This window comes from Rissa tridactyla, chromosome 5 (genome assembly GCF_028500815.1).
Source record: "Rissa tridactyla isolate bRisTri1 chromosome 5, bRisTri1.patW.cur.20221130, whole genome shotgun sequence".
NCBI lineage: Eukaryota > Metazoa > Chordata > Aves > Charadriiformes > Laridae > Rissa > Rissa tridactyla.
The window spans coordinates 13,502,317-13,522,083 of NC_071470.1; the positions used below are offsets into that span (position 1 = coordinate 13,502,317).

Here is a 19,767-nt window from a genome sequence, read left to right on the forward strand (position 1 = left end):
GTAGGGGGACAGAGAGAGAAAACTCAAATTAAATTGGAAGTAAAATTGCCAGTGGAGATGCTGGGAAAGAGGAAGATGGTATTTCAGAAAAAAGGGAAGACCTTGTTTCAGTCCTGGGAAAATCTGGCAGAAGAAATTAAAGGAGAAACACCATAAGATTTATTGTAAATTTAGGAAGGTGTGTCTTACAAGAATTGTTTCTGAGCCTTTTGATTTTTATGTGTTGTTAGTCTAAAATACTGAATTGCTCTGTTAGAGCTTCACAAGTGCTAATATACACTTCAGGGCTGTTCACATGAACACATAATTTGATCTACTGAACTTTAACACTAGTTTTCTCAGGTACTTTCTGTAACTTTTTCTTTTTGATTACACTCTCCTGTCACGAGGAATATTCAGCCTTGATTTAAAACAAAACTTTTGTCTGCCACCACTCAAACACAAGCCACTGAGCAAGGTGTTTCTTCGTTTCCTTGACGGAATTTAGAAGCAATGGGACCTGGGTCCAGGTCCTTTTCTCGAAAGGAGTTACTGTTCCCGATGAGCGAGTCGGCCTGGAGAAGAGAAGGCTCCAGGGAGACCTTATAGCCCCTTCCAGTACCTAAAGGGGCTACAGGAGAGATGGGGAGGGACTCTTGATCAGGGAGTGGAGTGATAGGATGAGGGGTAACAGTTTTAAACTGAAAGAGGGGAGATTTAGATTAGATATCAGGAAGAAATTATTTACTGTGAGGGTGGTGAGACGCTGGATCAGGTTGCCCAGAGAAGTTGTGGATGCCCCATCCCTGGAAGTGTTCAAGGCCAGGCTGGATGGGGCTTTGAGCAGCCTGGTCTAGTGGGAGGTGTCCCTGCCCAGGGCAGGGGGGTGGAACTAGGTGATCTTTGAAAGGTCCCTTCCAACTCTCACCACTCTATGATTCATGAACTTTGTCATGTCCAGCAGAACTGGGCTAGAGCGCTCTGTCTTATCCACTCTATGAAGGTTTGTAAACATCTGAAATACAGTGGAGAGATGTATATAATACAGCCAGCAGCAAAACCAGAAAATTTACTATAAGAAACTTAACGCGGCATTCACAGAGCTCCTTAAGCAATGAAAAGTATAGTAGGCTTACAGAGAAAAATTGGTAAGGGCAGGTGGTGATGGCCTTTGGAAATCGATGCTCTTTTCTGACAAACACATTAGTATGTAATGGCTGGTAGCATCAGCTGTGGGCAACCTCCCTGATCTAATAAAGACAACTCTACATCTTGGTGTCTGTGAAATGTAAAATTTGGCTTTTGATGCCAGACTGGATCAATGTTTTAATTAAAGGAACCTATAATCCTTCCTTTAGCTGCCACTTGCCACTGCGTGTGGCCACATAAAGCTTTTTGTCCTACAGTGAAGAGGTAATTTCCAGAATGCTTGCTGAGAGACGAATAAGTAGACTTTTTAGGATATTGTTGGAGAATCCAGTGCTGAACCCCGTGTTCATGCATACTAGCCACTTGATCTGTGTTGTGAGGTTTCTTTCTGTGCTTCTATTGCTAACTCTACGAAGTTAAGCAATTTTTATGTTTATTTGCTATTCCTGTTTATACGCATTCAATTCTGAGAACTTTCAAAACCCTACTTTGCAGTTGAAGCAGAGTTAATTAGCCCACCCTAAAGTTCAAACACCCTCATCAATATCAGCAGTCTGGGTTAACTAGTTACCAAGGATTACTGAATAATGATCACACCAAGGAAAGTTAGAATTTGTATGCATGGACTATGCAAAGTGAAAGAGGCAGAATTTGCTGAATGTTTTGTTCACAAGAAACTACACGTTAATTAAGGATGGACCTATGCCTGACAAGGCCTTTTAAAGGAAACAGGAGAATCATATTAAATTCAGAGATATGCTCTTGCTGTCTGTTTAGCTGTATTTCTGGTAAATTGAAAGGTCTGTGAATACTGCTTTGACTATTCTAATAACCTGAATTTTGAAGCAATTGGCCTGAATTTCTGGGAGTGTTTCAGCTTCTGTTATTTGCTTATTGTGTAACATGCAAGTGGGTTTTGTTTCTTCGTACTATTGATACCTGCCTTGTAACAAAGGTCACTTATGAACTGACTAGTTTTGAACAGAACAGAAGGAGCTTCCACTATCTTAGAAAGGAAGATTTCGAATTATCTTCCATCATGGGAATGTGTTTACAAAGACAGTATCCAAGAGGCTTTGTTTTGGAGTACCCCCTCCGCCAACAGCCCACCTTATCAGTTCCACTACAATATAGTATTTTATCCTAAAGCATGCCACAAATACTAAAAATCTCCCTCTTTAAGAGCACATCACACATGAAGGAAAAGAGAATTCTCAACATTTTCTCAATACATCAAATATGTACTTGCCACAGATATTTCTGCAATAAGGAGGAGTAGGATTACTATCAAGATAAAGATTCTTTATCCTTTTTCATCCAAAGAATTTTCTTTCTTCTGAATTCCTTTTTTCTTTAACTTTTTTTCCAAATTCCTCTCTTACAGGATAGTATTATTCTTCCATTTTCAGCCTTTTGCTATGTTGATGTAGAAATACTCCTATGTCATAGACATTACTGTCTAGTGACTACAGAAATTACCAGTATGAAACTCCAGGCTGTGACAAGTTCATTTATATAATTTGTTTTGTAACAAACTTGATAAAAGCTGTTTTAGATGGTGAAGGGAGAAGTAACACTACAGAGAAGTGATAGGTCAAGGTTAATTTCATTTAAAATGAATCTATAAGGAACATTATTTCTTTCCATAGAGCAGAAGGGCAAGTTTTTTACTATTTGACTAATCCTTCCCTGAGGAAAGCTTCACTGATCCTGAAAACTACTCTATTGGCTTTCCGAAGGATTTCTCTTTCCCATCAATGACATACGTCTGGACCTTTAAAGCATGAGGATTACTTCAGCATATTGTTTTAGTTTTCTTAATGCACATTGCGATATGTTCCTCATGTAAAATTTCAGGAGTTAAATTGTAGAAATAAATACTTATGATTTAGATTAAAAAGGGCAAGATTATTTTTTTTTAAACCTGGATTTATTTCTATCCTGTGTGCAAATTTTCATTGACAGGTCCTTATTCAGAAATCTTCCCATACTTTTCAGCACGTTCGGGCTAGCGTGTGTGTATTTTTTTTTCCTTCCCCTAGATAAGAAAAGTCTAAAATCCACAATCTGCTAGATATATGCTTTAACACGTAGCTTGCTTGTAAGAGCCTCGTACTTTTCACAGAAGTTGGAAGACGCTGCATGGAAAGGGTACCTGTAGCAGTTATTTTCCACTTGCAGAAGGAACTACAACAGGCTGTGGAATTCAAGGGAATGAGGTTTCCATTGTATGTTCCTAACTCGCTTTCCTCCACTGCATCTAACATACTTTAGCAGTCAGTGTTAGCTTTAGTGGATAACAGTAATTTCTCTTGAGTATGAAAGTAGAAAATGTTTACATTTCCACCAGTTTTGCCTTAAGTCTAATTTATGTGATGCTCAAACAGCTAGCTCTTCTTCCTGCTTCTTATGTCCTCCTAATTTAATTCCAGCGTCATCTTAATGGGAAGCATTACTATGGGTAAGTATAATGGAGTCCACACTGTGTCCTGGCCCACAGTGGACTTCCAGGTGAAACTGAAGGAACAAGTACTAATGTCTAGAGCTCTAATGGGCAGGGATCTGAAATTTTGCCTTCTTGTGCCATATTGTCACTGGTTCAATCTACATGGAGCAGGTGTGCTCTGCTGTACTCCCATTACTCCTGGTCTACCAGTCATCTCCATTGGAGGATCCAGTGAAACAGCCAGTAGCTTTCATCTACCCGCATCCATAAGTTTCTTTGGGAGGAAGCCCAGATGAGCTGGAGAAATGCTGGGTCAGCACGATCTTCTTGCAGCATTAGCAGGTGGCAAAGGCCATTTGTGGCCTGGAAAGCAGGGTGAGCTACGGGGTGCCCATGCCCCTCAGGCAGGTCTGTGCAGCTCTGCTGATGACAGTGGACATGCTGGTACATCTGTGATTTGTTGGAGAGCCTGCTATAGGAAGGGTTACTCTGTGAAAGGTCCTTGGTACAGGGACATCACCCCAGCCTGCTTTGCTAGCCTTCTACCACACCACGAAGTATGTCTCCTCTTCATCACGCTGAGGGTAGTGGCTTCAGGCTTGGAGTTCATTTTTGTGAGTAGTCTTCAGAATTTTTGTATGTTTTGATCAGCAGAGGATGGGCAAACATATCTATATTTCATGAATGCCATAAATAATGGAAGCAGATTATTTGAACTGAGCAGCTTTGTGGTTTCCTGGAGGAAGTGAGTCACTGCTTTCATGCTTTTTACGTCCTCATATGGCATTTGGGGAGTCCCAATCGCTTGTTTGTTTTGTAATATTTCAGAGCTTTTGGTAAGGGTTCTACTTTGCTTTGACAACACACAAATTACTTTGTGGGCAAAATTTTCTTTTGATTTATGACTGGGCTTTTTCTTAAATAGCAGTGTTGTTTAAAAAAAAAAAAGTAAATGTTTGACTTTTTTTTTCTCCTGTTGTGCTTTTGCTGCTTTTGCATCTGCCAATTTATTCTTCCTCTTTGGTTGTTTCTAGCTGGATGCAATAAATACATGCCCAAGATATCTATCTCTGTACCGTGTTTCTCACAGTTGGTCTTTCTGAGTTTATACCAAGTTATTTCTTAGTGTGTTCCTTCAGGGACTTCTTGGTCAGCTGCCTGAGAGCCACAGGGATGCTATGGGAGTTGCTTCTCCACTTTGTTCGATACTAATGAATGCTCTGGTGGTGCTGGGTAAGAAATGCTTTCTGAGACTCAGGGACAGGAATACACACTTTTAAAAGAAGTTTAGAACATTAAATTTTATATTTAAGTCTAAGAGTATAATAAGGCTTACCATGGTGTTCAGTACATACCAGCTTGATTTATTGTCCTTAGTTTGCATTTAGTTAACATCAGCCCCTGGTGTTGGTAGGACAAATTGCCTCTTCAACTATGTGGCATGAGAGTTCTGTGTTTTCATGTTTTCCTGTCTTGATGTATATTTTCAACAACCCACCAAAGGAAAGACCGGTTTTGCTCACTCACTTGTCCACAGTAAGTAGACCATAAAGAGTCTGATTAAAATCCTGTAGCTATGTAGATGGGGGAAGCAGCCCTGAAATAGAACAGAGTTATGTAGCCATCTGAGATGAAGCATGTCTGTAAGAAACTGCTACACCTCAGACAGATAAGTAGAAGCCCTGGCTGTTATTGAGTCCCTGTTAGAACAATGATTACTACTGTGTCTGTATGAGACTCAGCAAATTATCCCTACATGTCAGTTCTGGTCCAAGGACTGGTATGGAAGGAGAAAGAAGCTTATTGTCTCTCTGGGGTTTCTTACAGCTCCAGGAGAACTGGGAGAAATGACTGTTAATCTACAGGTGGTCCTTTCCCCCTTCACTCAGAAGTGGTAAGATATTTTGTGCCCGCTTCTCGATCCTGTCCAGGTCTCTCTGGATGGCATCCTGTCCCTCAGGCGTGTCAACTGTGCCACTCAGCTTGGTGTCATCTGCAAACTTGCTGGGGGTGCTCTCAATCCCAATGTCTATGTCATTGATGAAGATATTGAACAATACTGGTCCCAGTACAGACCCCTGAGGGACACCACTTGTCACCGATCTCCATCTGGACATTGATGGTCACTCTGGATGCGACCATCCAACCAGTTTCTCATTCATGGAACAGTCCACCCATCAAATCTATCTCTCTCCAATTTATAGAGAGGGATGTTGTGGGGGACTGGGTCTAAGGCTTTACAGAAGTCCAGATAGACAACATCCATAGCTCTGCCCTTGTAGTCACTCCATCATAGAAGGCCACTAGTTTGGTCAGGCAGGACTTGCCCTTGGTGAAGCCATGCTGGCTACCTCGAATCCCCTCCCTGTCCTCCATGTGCCTTAACCTAGCTTCAAGGAGGACCTGTTCCATGACCTTCCCAGGCACAGAGGTGAAGCTGACAGGTCAGTAGCTCCCAGGGTCCTCCTTTCTACCCTTTTTAAAAATGGGTGCAATGTTTCTCTTTTTCCAGTCCCCGGGGACTTGACCTGATTGCCATGGCTTTTCAAACATCATGGAGAGTGGCTTGGCAACTACATGAGCCAATTCCTTCAGGACTCTGGGATGCATCTCGTCAGGTCCCATTGACTTCTGTATGTTCAGGTTCCTTAGGTGGTCACGGACCTGATATTCTCTTATAGTGGGAGGGACTTTGCTCCCCCAGTCCCCATCTTGCAGTCCATCCTCTCAAGAGGTGTGGGGAGAGAGGTTTCCAGAGAAGACTGAGGCAAAAAATTTGTTGAGTACCTCAGCCTTCTCCTCGTCCCTTGTTACCAGTTTGTCATTCTTGCTCATCATGGGGGGGTGCGCTTTCTTTGACCTTCCTTTTCTGTCTGACATACCTGTAGAAACCCTTCTTATTATTCTTGTGTCTCTTGCCAAGTTCAGCTCCAGCTGCACCTTGGCCTTCCTGACTCCATTCCTATACTACCGGACAGCGTCCTATACTTATCCCAGGATACCTGTCCCTGTTTCTACTGCCTGTGCATCACTTTCATGCCCTTTAGTTTGACCAGCAGGTCTCAACTCAGCCATGCTGGTCTCTTGTCCTCCTTTCCTGATTTCTTACACCTGAGAATTGAGAGCTCTTGCATTCTATGGAAAGTGTCCTTAAAGATCTGCCAGCTCTGTTCTGCTCCCTTGGGGTTTCCAAGGGGGTCCTACTGACCAACTCCTTGAAGAGCTGGAATTTTGCTTTCCTAAAATTCAAGGTCCTGAATTTACTCTTCTCTTGACCCATAGCCACCAGGACTGTGAACTCCACCAGCACATAATTGCTGCAGCCCAGGCTGCCTCCAATCTTGACATCACCAATTAGCTCACTTGCACTGGTGACCAACAGGTCCAGTATCACGTCTCCTCTGGTGGGGCTGTCTATTACTTGGCTTAAGTTATCTTTGATGCATTCTGGGAGTCTCCTGGATTGCCTACAGCTCACCATGCTACTTTTCCAGCACATGTTGGGGTGGTTGCAGTCCCAGAAGGATGAGAACCTGTGAGTGCAATGCCTGAATCTGTAGCTGGAGTAAGAAGGCTTTGTTGGTTGATTGGGCGGCCTGTAGTAGGCACCAACCACAAGGCTCCCTTTATTGCCTGGGTCTCTTATTCTTCCCCATAGGCTTTCATGACCACATGTCTACTGGAAGGAAAACTAGACTTGCCAAGTATTTGATTAGTGAGGTCTCAGCGAGGGTTAACTGATTTAGGGGATGTTTTCTCTTAACTAAGTCTTGGGTTTGTACTTGTGCTGGCCAAACTCCCAGTAGCTTCATTGAAAGTATGAATTTCAACACTTGAATGAACAAGCACACAAAAAGGAAAGAGTTTAGAAAGGACCATCTATAGAACCAGATGACAAAGTCTAAAGGACTACATGGCACTGTGAGACTTTTACAAAAGCCTTATGTAAATAGGTCATCTGCCCTGCTGAGTGGTGGCAGATGTTAAAACAACTGTTTTGTAACTGAACTCTGCTCTACGCTAAGAGCTGTCTACTGAGATTTGAGTCAAATCCCTGTGATAAATATCTTTGGAATGGGCTCATAAACATTGTGCCAAGCAAATGGGAAAATAATTTTCAGAAAAATAGGAAATTAAAAAGATACAAAAAAATTAAATTGGCACACATGTGAATGAACGCTATTAATTTGGCTGTTTTGCAGAATATGATGTTGCTAATGCTTTGATTAGCATATGACTGAGACAGGCATTTTTACTTTAGGTTGTCAGCCCAGTTATACTAAGGCTATTATTTCTTTCTCCAAAGGACAGTTTTCTGAACAAAACTCTCTGGGCAATCACATCAGGAATCTGACGTGTGATACCAGCAGTCTCTTTTGCAATAAACTCTCTAAGGCTTCCATCGTTTGGAATGTGAAAGTTGAAAAATAATCCCTGAAAAATGTCCTGGTAGAGATTTGTTTTCTTTAAGTGTCTTCTCTCTGACATACTATGGAGCTTCATGTAGACTTTTACCATGGTGTCAACTATTTTTGCCTTAACTCACTGGACTATTAACATGTATTCTGCAATTACACCCAGGACTTTGAGTCAGATGAAAACCTCACATATATGTCAGATGCTGAAACAGTCCCACAGAGTAGATCTCTGGGTTCTATCCCTTTTTAAAAAAATCAGGCCATTTATTCGAATTCTTCTTAGTTAAGTCTTTAGAAACAAGGAGTGAGACTGTGTGAAGGGGGAGAGACGCCTTTTATTTCTACCCTTTTCTATGGTTTCAGACTTGGTTGGAAGTCTCCAGCTGTAGTCACGCTGTCCCTCCCAAACATACTTGTACAGGTGATAATGAGAGATGGTAGGCAGCTGGTGACACCACGCTGTGCACATTCAGCGGGGACTTGTGTCAGATGTCACTGAGTCAAGTTGCTGGTGACGGATTCCCCAACACTTGTGAGCTGGGCTGGACGGGTAGTGATGAGTCTCCCTGGAGTCTCCCTGTTTGTAGGTGGATTAAAACTATGCAAGGGTTGTTACATCCAACAGAAAACCTGTCTGGTTGTGCCTTAGTAAATCAGGAAGAGAAAGGCCGGTCTCTCATCTCAGTTGGCATGAAGATGAATTAAACATGAGGGTTAATAGGGACAAAAGACGAGAGGAGCAAGGATGCAGCGTCTAGATCGGGGAGACTGTTATCTGTTTCTAGAGAGGACATAATGGAACTAAATTTTATCATTTGTTATGTTTTATATGTTACAAACTGACTCCTTATGCATGACTATGTATGGTGCCACAGTATTAGGGAAACAAAAATAATTATTATAAGTTTTAAATCAGACTTGGCTAGCATGGATTTCTGTGTTTGCATAAGGAAAAATCCTAGAAGGTGCTCACACACTGTACAACTGCAAGGATCAATGCTGCGTTATTCTGCGAGTTTAATAAAGGAAGAGAGTGAAACATAAGCTTGGTTGTACTTTATGACTGAACATAAAAATAATTAGAAAAGGCAAAAAGACAATCAGCCAGCCAGCAGAAGGTTCCTGAGCTGTGCTCACAGGGGTTGTTATAGGAGGTGAATGAAACTGCTGACAGGTGAGCAGGTAGCTGGTTGAATGGAAGAGAGAAGAAAGGCTATAGGGCTGCTGGTTGCCATTAGAGCAACAGGCTACCAATTCTAGAATCTAAGTCAAAACTCGAAAGGCCAATTTTAGGGTCCAGAGTTTTGACATCTGAGACCTCTTTTGAACCTGAACACAGCCTTGTCCATACATGAGGACACACTGTATCGTTGATGCTAAAATTACTGGGAAGAAATAAGCATGTTATGATGTGTTTACACAGTGCTTCATTGAGGGTGCTAGGAGGAGTGCCGCTTGTCACTGGTCTCCACTGGGACATCGAGCTGTTGACCTCAACTCTTTGAGTGCAGCCATCCAGCCAATTCCTTATCCACCGAGTGGTCCTTCCATCAAATCCACGTCTCTCCAATTTAGAGACAAGGATGCCAGGCAGGACAGTGCCAAATGCTTTGCACAAGTCCAGGCAGATAACGTCAGTTGCTCTTCCCTTATCCACCAAGGCTGTAATGCTGTTGTAGAAGGCCACCAAATGTGTCAGGAATGATTTGCGCTTGGTGAAGCCATGTTGGCTGTCATCGATCTCTTTCTTATTTTCCATGTGCCTTAGAGTAGTTTTTATAATCTCTGTGCTAGAGAGCTACAATGCTAAGATTGAGCTCTGTTAAGAATAAGGAGTGTATATAATGGAGGACTGGGGACAGAGGATTTAATGAGCTTGCAGAGAGCCCACAGACAGCCTCCTCTGTACCTTCTTATTAAGTCATCTTATTATGTCCTCTGAGGCCAATGTGAGCGATGATGGAGGCCTCTGCATCATGAGCTGTGGATCTGGTAGCTGTCTCTCCATTGCTGTACTGAGGTAGCCTCGAAGCTAAATCGCCTGCCTGTTCCACCTCACCTGTTGGGCAGCCCTTAGAGCCTGTTTCTGGAACAACCTGCCTAGCATTTTTTGGGATGTGCAAAGGCCTTTAGTTTGCGTGCAAGCACACACACACTTGCTGATGGTCATTTCATATACTAAAGGCTTGATTCAGTTTCCTGCTTTCAAGATGTCAGAGAGCTTCATATGCCACCTGAACTTTCGAAATCATGGGGGACATCTTGACCACAGGCATGGGATGACAACCAATGAGGCACTTGACAGCCTAACGATAGCATTTGAATAGTAGCAAAATTTTGGGCACTCGCTAGTGAAAATATTGGTACCTATTGGCTCACTTAAGGAAATTTCTTGAATAACTCAGCTGAAAGCAGGCTAGTGGTTTTATTTCCCTAAAATTTTACGGTTCTGGTAATTTATTGTTTCTAAAAACTACTTTTTCCTGGCTCTAGTTGAGTGTCTTTGTACTGGTCCCACTATATTTTGAAAATTTTTGTAGCTTACCCTTATTTTTAAGAAGTAAGTATGCACTGAGTCTTCCTAACAGGTTCAGATAGGAAGCCCCAAAGTATTGTGTATGAGAGGGTTAGTTCAGAGAGGCTTCAAAAGAGGTGACCAGCATTTCCTGACGCTGGTCTTCAGGAGATAAGTCATTTCTCTGATAGTAATCTGTTATACCTACTATCAGTGTGACATGCTGAAAATACTTATTCTTTGTTTTGAGTATGATGGCCTCTTTCTTGTAGTACTTGCTAATCTCCGTTATTGGTCAGTTCATGTATTTTTGCGCAATGCGGTGATCGTTTCTGCCTCTCAACTCTGATATGTTTCTGCTGTTGAGGCTTTCTCATTCTTTGCCTGAGTTGACTGGTTAGGAGAGACTGGAGGCACTGGCACAGGTGAATACCTGCTTCCAAACTATGGGCTGTCTGTTGAAAAATTCAGCAAGCCCTTTATAAAATGAGCTGTCAAACAGATCACCTGGAGAGAGTCTGAGATGCTGCAGCAGAGCAACACCACATGATAAATGCAGAACTTAACAAGTGAGGGCTACTTAAGTTAGTGGCCTTTGAACTCAGTGATAGTGGCCCTGGACTCATGAGTTGAAGCTGCAGGCTGTGTAAAATAAATGGGATCTGTGGTCACCACCTTCCTTAAAATCCAACCTTGTTTTCACGCTTCCTATATTATGCTGTTGCCAAGTAATAAAAATTCAGTTCCTTGTGACATGAAAAGCACTCTAGCCCTAACATACTGTTGGAATTTTAAAGAATACGGTTTATTGGCAGCTGCATCCACTGTGCTATCTTTTACTGTTCTACTTTATATGTGCTATTTAGACATACCGGGGGTTTCTTTACTATTTTACTTATTTATAACATAATGATTCCTTTCATGCTTTCAGTGGCTTGTTTTGCAAGACATAGGTTAGCCTTAGTATAGATTTATTGCTGCTAAAATATGTCATAAGAATAATCGGATTAACTGTACAGGTGACAGGCTGATTAATCTATCATCCTTCGCCTTAAGCAGTTTCAGAAGTTCATTATTTTTATTTTCTGAATGACCTTCATAAGCTGTCTTATGACTGGTGTCTTCAGATGCTGAAAATCCAGACCTTCAAGCCATATGCTACACCCTGGAGGGAGGGGGGAAATAAAAGCGGGAGGGGATTATAACAGACTATTCAAGACCAGTATAAAGCAATTATCAAACAATTTTGAATGTTGTCTTGCAATTAATAAGCTGTTGAAGCCAAGTAGTGGAAACCTACAGTATCTGTGCAAGAATGATTGTGGTGAGTTCATACTAAGTATTTCTTATGTTTCTTGTTGGTTCTCTATGCCTCAGTTCACTCACCTGTAAAATAATAAATCTCAGCTATTTCACAGAGCTGTTCTGAGGCTTAATTAATTGTACTCTTTAAAGAACTATAGTTATTATACTGTGATATAAAAAATGTCACACTGTAATTGGTGTAAGAAATGAAATGTCCAAATAGCTATATGTGAGGAGAAGGGGTATGCCTCTTGAAGGCGCTTTTACCTTTCTTTTTGAGGAGGAGAAAGGAATGGAAATGAAACAACAAATCAGTAGAATGCTTCCTGTGATGCCAATTTTGCAAGATCTGTTTAAAGTGGGAATGTGTAGACTTTGGAAACCAGAGACAAACCAAAAGACTGCACAGTGTCCTCAGCCTAGAAATGAGAGACTGGAACTCAAATACTGAAGGCATTTTGCTAATCCACCACCTACTACGATATACCGGCGGAATCCTTTGGAAAGCTATGACTAGAAATGGTGTCTTTGTCGCATCTTTTCTGAGACCTTTTTTTTTTTTTTCTTTTTTCTTCAGAACCAAGGCAAAGTCTATTTGTCTTTGCCTGGGGAACTGCAAGCACATGGCTTCTCAGAAGGCCCACAGGGTTTTACTACATTTCAGCTTGGATTTTTGGTAGACTTGCAATCCCAAGCGAATTTTGGATTACTTAGGAAGGAAACTGCCTTTTTGTCCTTTAAAGTAGTTTGGATATAGCAGCTACTCACAACTCAATTAGAATATATTACTTAAAACACTCCCTGCAGCTACCCTAGAGTAGACAATTAACATTTGGTTAAGAAATATGCAATTCCTTGATGCAAATCACAGAGGGAAATACACATACACACACACACATCCATATATATACACACACGCGTATATAGAAAGAGTGGGTTTTGATACCTTACAATGACACCCTTTGGTTTAAATTGATGAATGCCCCTCTAGAAGGAGGAGGTGTTGGAAAAGGTCTGAAAAAGCCCGGGTGCTCATTGTTCCATTGGGACAACAAGAACAAGGTGCCAGGAATCCTAATCATGCATAGGTACCATATTGGTCTGTAACAAAAGGAAAATATAGACAAGGATATTGGAAGATTGTGGTCAGGTAGACCTCCCAGGTGATGACTTCAATGTTATTTATATTGGATCTGTGCTATAGGTATGCTGTAACTGAGGGGGATAGTCTATGCTTTGCCCTCAGACTGGCATAGAAGGAATCGGAAACATGGGGAATACAAGGGGAGAGCAGTGGATATGGCCTACCTGGACTTCAGTAAGACTTTTGATGTTCTTCCTTAAGATCGTCATAGAGAAGGTGATGAAATATGGGCTGATGAGCAGACAGTGAAGTGGACTGAAAAGTGGCTGAACAGCCAGGCCCAGAGGGTGGTGATGATTGGCACAAAGACTAGTTAGAGGCCCGTAACTAGTGCTGTACCCCAGGGGTCAATACTGGGTCATGTCCTGTTCATCTTTGTCATTAATGACCTGGATGATGGGGCAGAGTGTACCCTCAGCAAGTTTGCTGATGACAACAAACTGGGCGGAGTGGCTGATATGCCAGAGGGTCATGCTGCCATTCAGAGAGACCTCAACAGGCTGCAGAACCTCATGAACTTCAATCAGGAGAAGTACAAAGTTCTGCATCTCTGAAGGAACAAATCCCTGCACCTGTATATGCTGGGGGCCACCCAGCTGGAAAGCAGCTTGGCCGAAAAGGACCTGGGGGTCCCGGTAGACACCAGTTGAACATGAGCTGGCAACGTGCCCTTGCCGCAAAGAAGGTGAATGGTATCTTGGGCTGTGTTAGACAAAGAATTGCCAGCAGATCGAGGGAGGTGATTCTTCTCTACTCAGCACTGGTGAGGCCACACCTGCAGTACTGTGTCCTTTTCCGGACTCCTCAGTACAAGAGAGACCTGGACATACTGGAGAGAGTCCAGCAAAGGGCCACAAAGATGATGAGGGGACTGGACTATCTCTCCTATGAGGAAAGGCTGAGGGAGCTGGGACTGTTTAGCCTGGAGAAGAGAAGGGTCAGGGGGGATCTCATCAATGTATATAAATACCAGAGGGGAGGGCGCAAAGAGGACAGAGCCAGGCTATTTCCAGTGGTGGCCAGTGACAGGACAAGAGTCAATGGGCACAAACTGAAACATAGGAGGTTCCTCCTGAACATCAGGAAATGCTTTTTTTACTGTGAGGGTGACTGAGCACTTGCACAGATTGCCGAGACACGTCATGGAGTCTCCATCCTTGGAGATACTCAAAAGTGCTCTGGACATGGTCCTGCGCAGTGTGCTGTCGGTGGCCCTGCTCGAGCAGAGGGGTTGTAACAGATGGCCTCCAGAGGTGCCTTTCAACCTCAATGATTCTGTGGTTTTTATCAATGTATAGTCTGTTAGAACTTTGCAGTTTTTAAGTGGTTTAAATCCTGGACATTTGTGCACAATATCCACTGAGGAGAATTTGGCCTTTCTGATTTACGTTATCACCCTTCACCAATACATGTTTATGCAATAGATGGAACTGTTTACTGAGATCACCCAAAAGGTGAATTAGGTTTGAATGAGTTTATCTAAGCTGTAATGCTTCACACATTCTGCTAACACATTGCATGCCACATTAGCTGCTTTCTGCCTTATTACCCTATAAAGCTCTAAATGTTTTGGGACTTCGTTATTGCAGAGAATTGGCTTTCCACATCTGATACCTCTGCTGCTGCAATTAGCGGTAATGTGTGAAGTAACAACCAGTTTTAAATAGAGGGATAAAGCAGAAACATTTCATGAACAGTATTAACTCACATACCTTTTTCCTTCCGTATCACAGCAAGCTGGGAAGTGAGAAATGCAGGCAAACAAAGAATGTGACCCGCTCTGGGGCCTTTGAGCTGACATATGGTATTAAGAGCTGTTTATTATAAGCAAGGGAAATTTCCAGGAATGCTTTAGGAAGAAATGGAAAATCTTGAAACCTTATCTTGCAAGTGGTTTTGTTCATTTAAATTCTCAGTGAAATTTCTGGGTACATGACTTGTCTCCTTCCCCCCGCTTTTGCACTTTATGAAGTCTGTAGCTCAAAAGTTCAGTGGAAGAGATGTTCACTGGAGGGGTACGCTGGGCATGCAGTGAGCTTAACTAGCTAAAACAGTTCCTAGGGTCCCAAGCAACTTCCTTTGACCTCTAATATATAGAGGTTTGGTGTTTGTTGTTTTTTTGGTTTTTTTCCTACCCAAATTTCTGTGGTTTGGGTAGAACGATGGCAATCTGCATAGTCATTTTTGTTTCTGGTACTGATGTCTATTGAAAATGATGCTAGCTCTGTTCCTGTGCCTTATAACACAGGCTGTTAAAACCAAGCATCCACGTATGTGTCTAGGAAGCCTTTATAAGACCCATTCTGAAGCGGATTTGATATAGAGACGACCAGCTCCAAACACTAGTATGATAAGAATGGAACTCACTCACACTGAAAGGGAGCTTAATTAGATTTTTGTATTTACTTTGAAATTGTAGACATCAAATTTATTTCAAACCAGTTTAAAAGTTTTTTAAGTTTTTAAGGCCGGGCTGGATGGGGCTCTGAGCAACCTCATCTAGTGGCAGGTGTCCCTACCCATGGCAGGGGGTTGGAACTAGATGATCTTTAAGGTCCCTTCCAACCCTAACAATTCTATGATAAAAATAATGGAATGAGCGGATTTTTTTTTCACGTGGAATATGTTGATACACAAGGCGGATGACTTTATATTCTGAAGCGTTGGTTTTGTGGTGCTTTCTTGCACGGTTAATGAGTAAAGATCTGTGGTAATAAAGAACTGTACTGAGTAGTCTGATACTGAAATGAGTACAAGGAAGAAGAAATCTAGTGCTAATCAGGTAAGACATATCAAAACGATGTTCCCTAATCACCTGTTGTTTTACTATGAGCAAAGTCTAGAGAAGCCAGTAGTGATCACTGAAGAAGACTTTAATGTGTAATATCTATCCAACAGTAGGAAAACTGGGAATTTTGTTTTAGGATTTGAAATGTGTGCAAAACTTTTTTCAAAAGAGAAATGGGGAGTACAGTACCTAGTTGCCCAGGACAGTGTGCAGTTGTGTCAAGTGAAATCTCTGCTTACAGGCAGGGTACTTCAAGACTAGCGTCTCAAATAGCTCACAGCAGAACCTACCCCAAGAGTGGCAGCTGATGAGGGACCATGTAATACAACAATGAAAAAAGAGCACTATGGCAGCAGCGAGCATCAGAAGAAATCTACAGCTGTGATGGATAAGAGAAGTCTCTGGTTTCTTTGAACTCTTCCTTTTGTCTCCAACTTCACCTCTGAAAAAGCTTCAGAGAAAAAAAATCCGTTAAGAGTATTCTTTCAGTTACAACAGTAGCCTTCGTAGTTAGAAGGAACAAATTCACACCTTCCCCCAGAGGACAGAAGATTTCTAAACCATGTCACAACAGCCTTTAAAAAATAATGCATTTCCTCTAGGAGGAAAAGGTGTGGTTGGTATGCAAATGCTTGGTGGACTAAGTTGGTGACTAAGGAATTGGGCACTGGAATGGGGGAATGTGTGTGTGCAGGTTCAGGGCGGCACTATAATGTAGTGAAGGAACATCCCAGTATGTCCTGAAGGACTCTGACTGGGTGCTACTGGTTATAAAGGTGTGACAGCCAAGGACGCTGCATGTGGTAAGTTGAAAAGTCAGGTGTACTCTGAAGAACTGGAAAGATCCCATGGCAAAGAAAGTCTTTGTGTGTTGAGAAAGATGCTGAAATTAACTGCACTGAAAAGGGAATTTGCAGGGGGGAAGGGGCTAGTCAGTCCCTGAATCCATTTCATGCCTGCAAGAAGTTGAACTTAACAAAAATTTCAAGGAAATATTATGGTTTCGCAGTGGCCTGATGCACCATTGCCTTCTACTTCATTTACTATGTACCTCTCTTATGAAGAAATTTTAATAAACCAGGTTCTCAAAGAGCAAACACCGGTGGCAGTAGGATGCAATGAATTACCTGAGCAGGACAACCCTGGCAGAGTTGCGAGGCTCTGCCTTGGGAGGTGCAGACACAGCGTGTCCTGGGTGGAGGAGGGCTTCTGTGAAGGGCTTACTCTACACCCTGGCCTGAAATCATGGCATCTAATGACTGCGAAGCTTTTATCTTGGTGAAAAGCAGGTCCCTGGTCTACTTGGAAAGAGCACCTGAAACACAAGTGAGGGAGGTTTGAGATTCACTGGAACTGTGGCACTTGTTGCAAAGGGTGTAAGGCAACCTTGAAAACCCTTGTTCGCCTTTGGAGAGTCTTTAAGATGGAGTCATTACTTCTAGATGGTACAAAGAATGCTTATGGCAATACACTGAAAAAATAAGAAAACGGCCAGAAAATTATGATGATTACTTCCAAAAAGCTGTGGTTTTGAGAATTTTTGGCTTCTAGCTGAACAGAATTTATTAAGCTAATAACTCTTCTCCTGGCTGGAACAGATTGAAACAGCCACAAGCAGGACACTGACACCAGTGTCAGGAAGTCTGGGATCACTCTGTATCAACCTGATACAGTTTTGTTTCCTGCTATAATGGATCTGACCGAAGGTACGTGGCCTGTAAGAGCCCTCTGCATAGTAAGATGGGGCTATTTCTTTTCCTCTGGCTCTTGCAGCCAGGTTTCTGTGGCTTTTGCCTGCCCCGCTGGGAAATAAAGCATCACAGTGAACAGATGGGGCAGCCGAGCTGCTCCTTCAGAGACCTTGTGTCCACCTCGGACACGAGACCCTTGGGAGCTGCTGTACCAGCCTGCTCCTCGGAAGGCGACTTTTTAGCCTTGAAATTCTAACTCAGGAAGATGATGATCTATAATGCGTTGCTTACGCTACTTTTGAAAACCACAGGAAGGACAGAATGCCACAGTGAAATGAAACAAGGGAATGGGTAAGCCATGTTAACGGGCTTGCAAAAAAATAAAGCCCAAGAAAAGCCATTGTCAGTGTCAGAGTTCTTTGGCTGTCATAGTCAATCGTACAAATCCCAGTGATGTTATGTCTGCAGCAGATGTTTTTTATTATTTACGATGGGCTGTGGGGAATTTGCCTTTAGTTAGATTTGTTTTGGTGCTACCATGTTTTTTCCCTTAGGCTGTTTCAGGTCTTCTGAGAGCCCTATTGCAGAGTGAGTCTTTTCTCAGATGGTCCATAAACTTAAAATTCACGTTCCTGTATCTGCTGTGATAATGCTTATTTCGATCGGGAGCTGAAATCAGACCAAACGTATACATTGAATGCAATACTGTATGTCATGTTTTCTGTTAATGAAGTCGGGCAGAGGGGTGAGCCTTCTGTTGTAAAATTTCCTTATTGGTCTTCCAGAAAAAGTGGGCATTCAGAAACAGGCTGTGATTTCCCAGAAATACGAAGAGCTGTGTTTGGTGTAAGAGTGATGGATTAGGCAGACTATTAGAAAACTGGCAAAGGAAACATTCTGTAAATTAGAGAGATCAGCTCAGATCTGTATTCATTTAAAAATCTCCGTACGCAGAACTTTTGAGCAAGGACATCAGGCTGCAGTGTCGCATCATGAGAACAGATCATCACCGCTCAGCGGTTGTGAGGACAAGACACTGTTACCTAGCAACTTCTCAGGGCTGTCTTTTATAAATCTATCCTGTCATGGATGTCACGTATATGCCACAGTTGGTCTTTACAAATTTTGTGCCGGGTAGTACTGCAAAATATATCTTCTGAGCAGTAGTATCCTTGGCAGGTATTAAATCACAACAGCCCAGGTTGTTCTTGCTCTCCCTGCTTGCACAGCAAGGCAAGGGCTGTGGATTAGTTCTTTGCATAAGTCACCAGCCTGCCTGGATTCCGAGATGGAGCAGCCTCTGTGGGAGCTGTTACTCAACTCCCCTCCTTTCTTGGACAGATTGAGAAAGAACGGACAATGATCTGTGTTGATTCCTGTGCCTATAAGCTGTTCTCCACCCTTTGTTGCAGGAGGTGATTATGAGCTGTAACTTAGTCTTCTGGAGGTGAAGAACCCTTACTCTGGCTCAGTATTAAAATCTGAAATGAATAAGTAGAGATACTCTGAATTTTGGCCAAGTGCTGCCTTCCCATACCTCTATACGGTTCTCAGACATAGAGGATTTGGTGTTGGATAGAGATTTTGGATGTTACTGGATTACAGATATTCAGCAAGACTGATTTAAGGCCTTAACTTTTCTTTCTAATCTGTGCCTACTCATCACATTTATTTTGAGATAATGCAAGTACACTATTGTTTCCACTGGCATTTGAAGTTGGAATGTGGAAATTCCAATCTTCGTTGTATATTTTACTCCTTGGGGTATTTTGATGTGTATGCTGTAGCGCTGTAAAAAGGGGTTCCTAAATATTACATGGAAAAAATAGTGTGCTGATTCCTGCGTTACCATTTTTAATTGCTTTCCGTTCATTCTGTTATGAGCAGATGGAGTTCAGCATCTCTTGCTTCAATAAGTAGTTGCCTTTAATTTGATGTTATGAACTTTCTCCTTCCCTTGGATTCTGTTTCTCTTTCTCATGGATTCTGTGATAGTAAAAGTAGTTCAACAAGCTAGGCTTTCTCTGTAGCTCCTAGAAGCTGGCAGACATCACATCTCAAATGAAGACGGCATTCAAAAAAGAATTTCAAGTTTTGAAGTGACCAACAGTAGTTGTAAAATATTCCGGCCTGTGACTTCCTCACGGTTACTTGAGTTACATGGTTACAAGTGACTTGACAGTAACTGGAACTTGTAAACTCAGTATCAGAGACACTGAGAAGAATGAGGTCCCATTCTGGCTTTTTTATTTTTTGTGGCTTCTCAGCGTTCTTTCTATGGGAGAAAATTTCACTGGAAAGTGTCACCTTCTGTAAGAACCTTGTATGGAGA

At 42.2% G+C, this 19,767-nt stretch overlaps 1 protein-coding gene across 2 annotated transcripts in view; it reads right to left on the reverse strand.

Moving 5' to 3' along the window:
• GABRB1 (gamma-aminobutyric acid type A receptor subunit beta1) overlaps positions 1–19,767 on the reverse strand; it is a 135,923-nt gene that overhangs the window by 86,023 nt on the left and 30,133 nt on the right. The window lies entirely within an intron of this gene.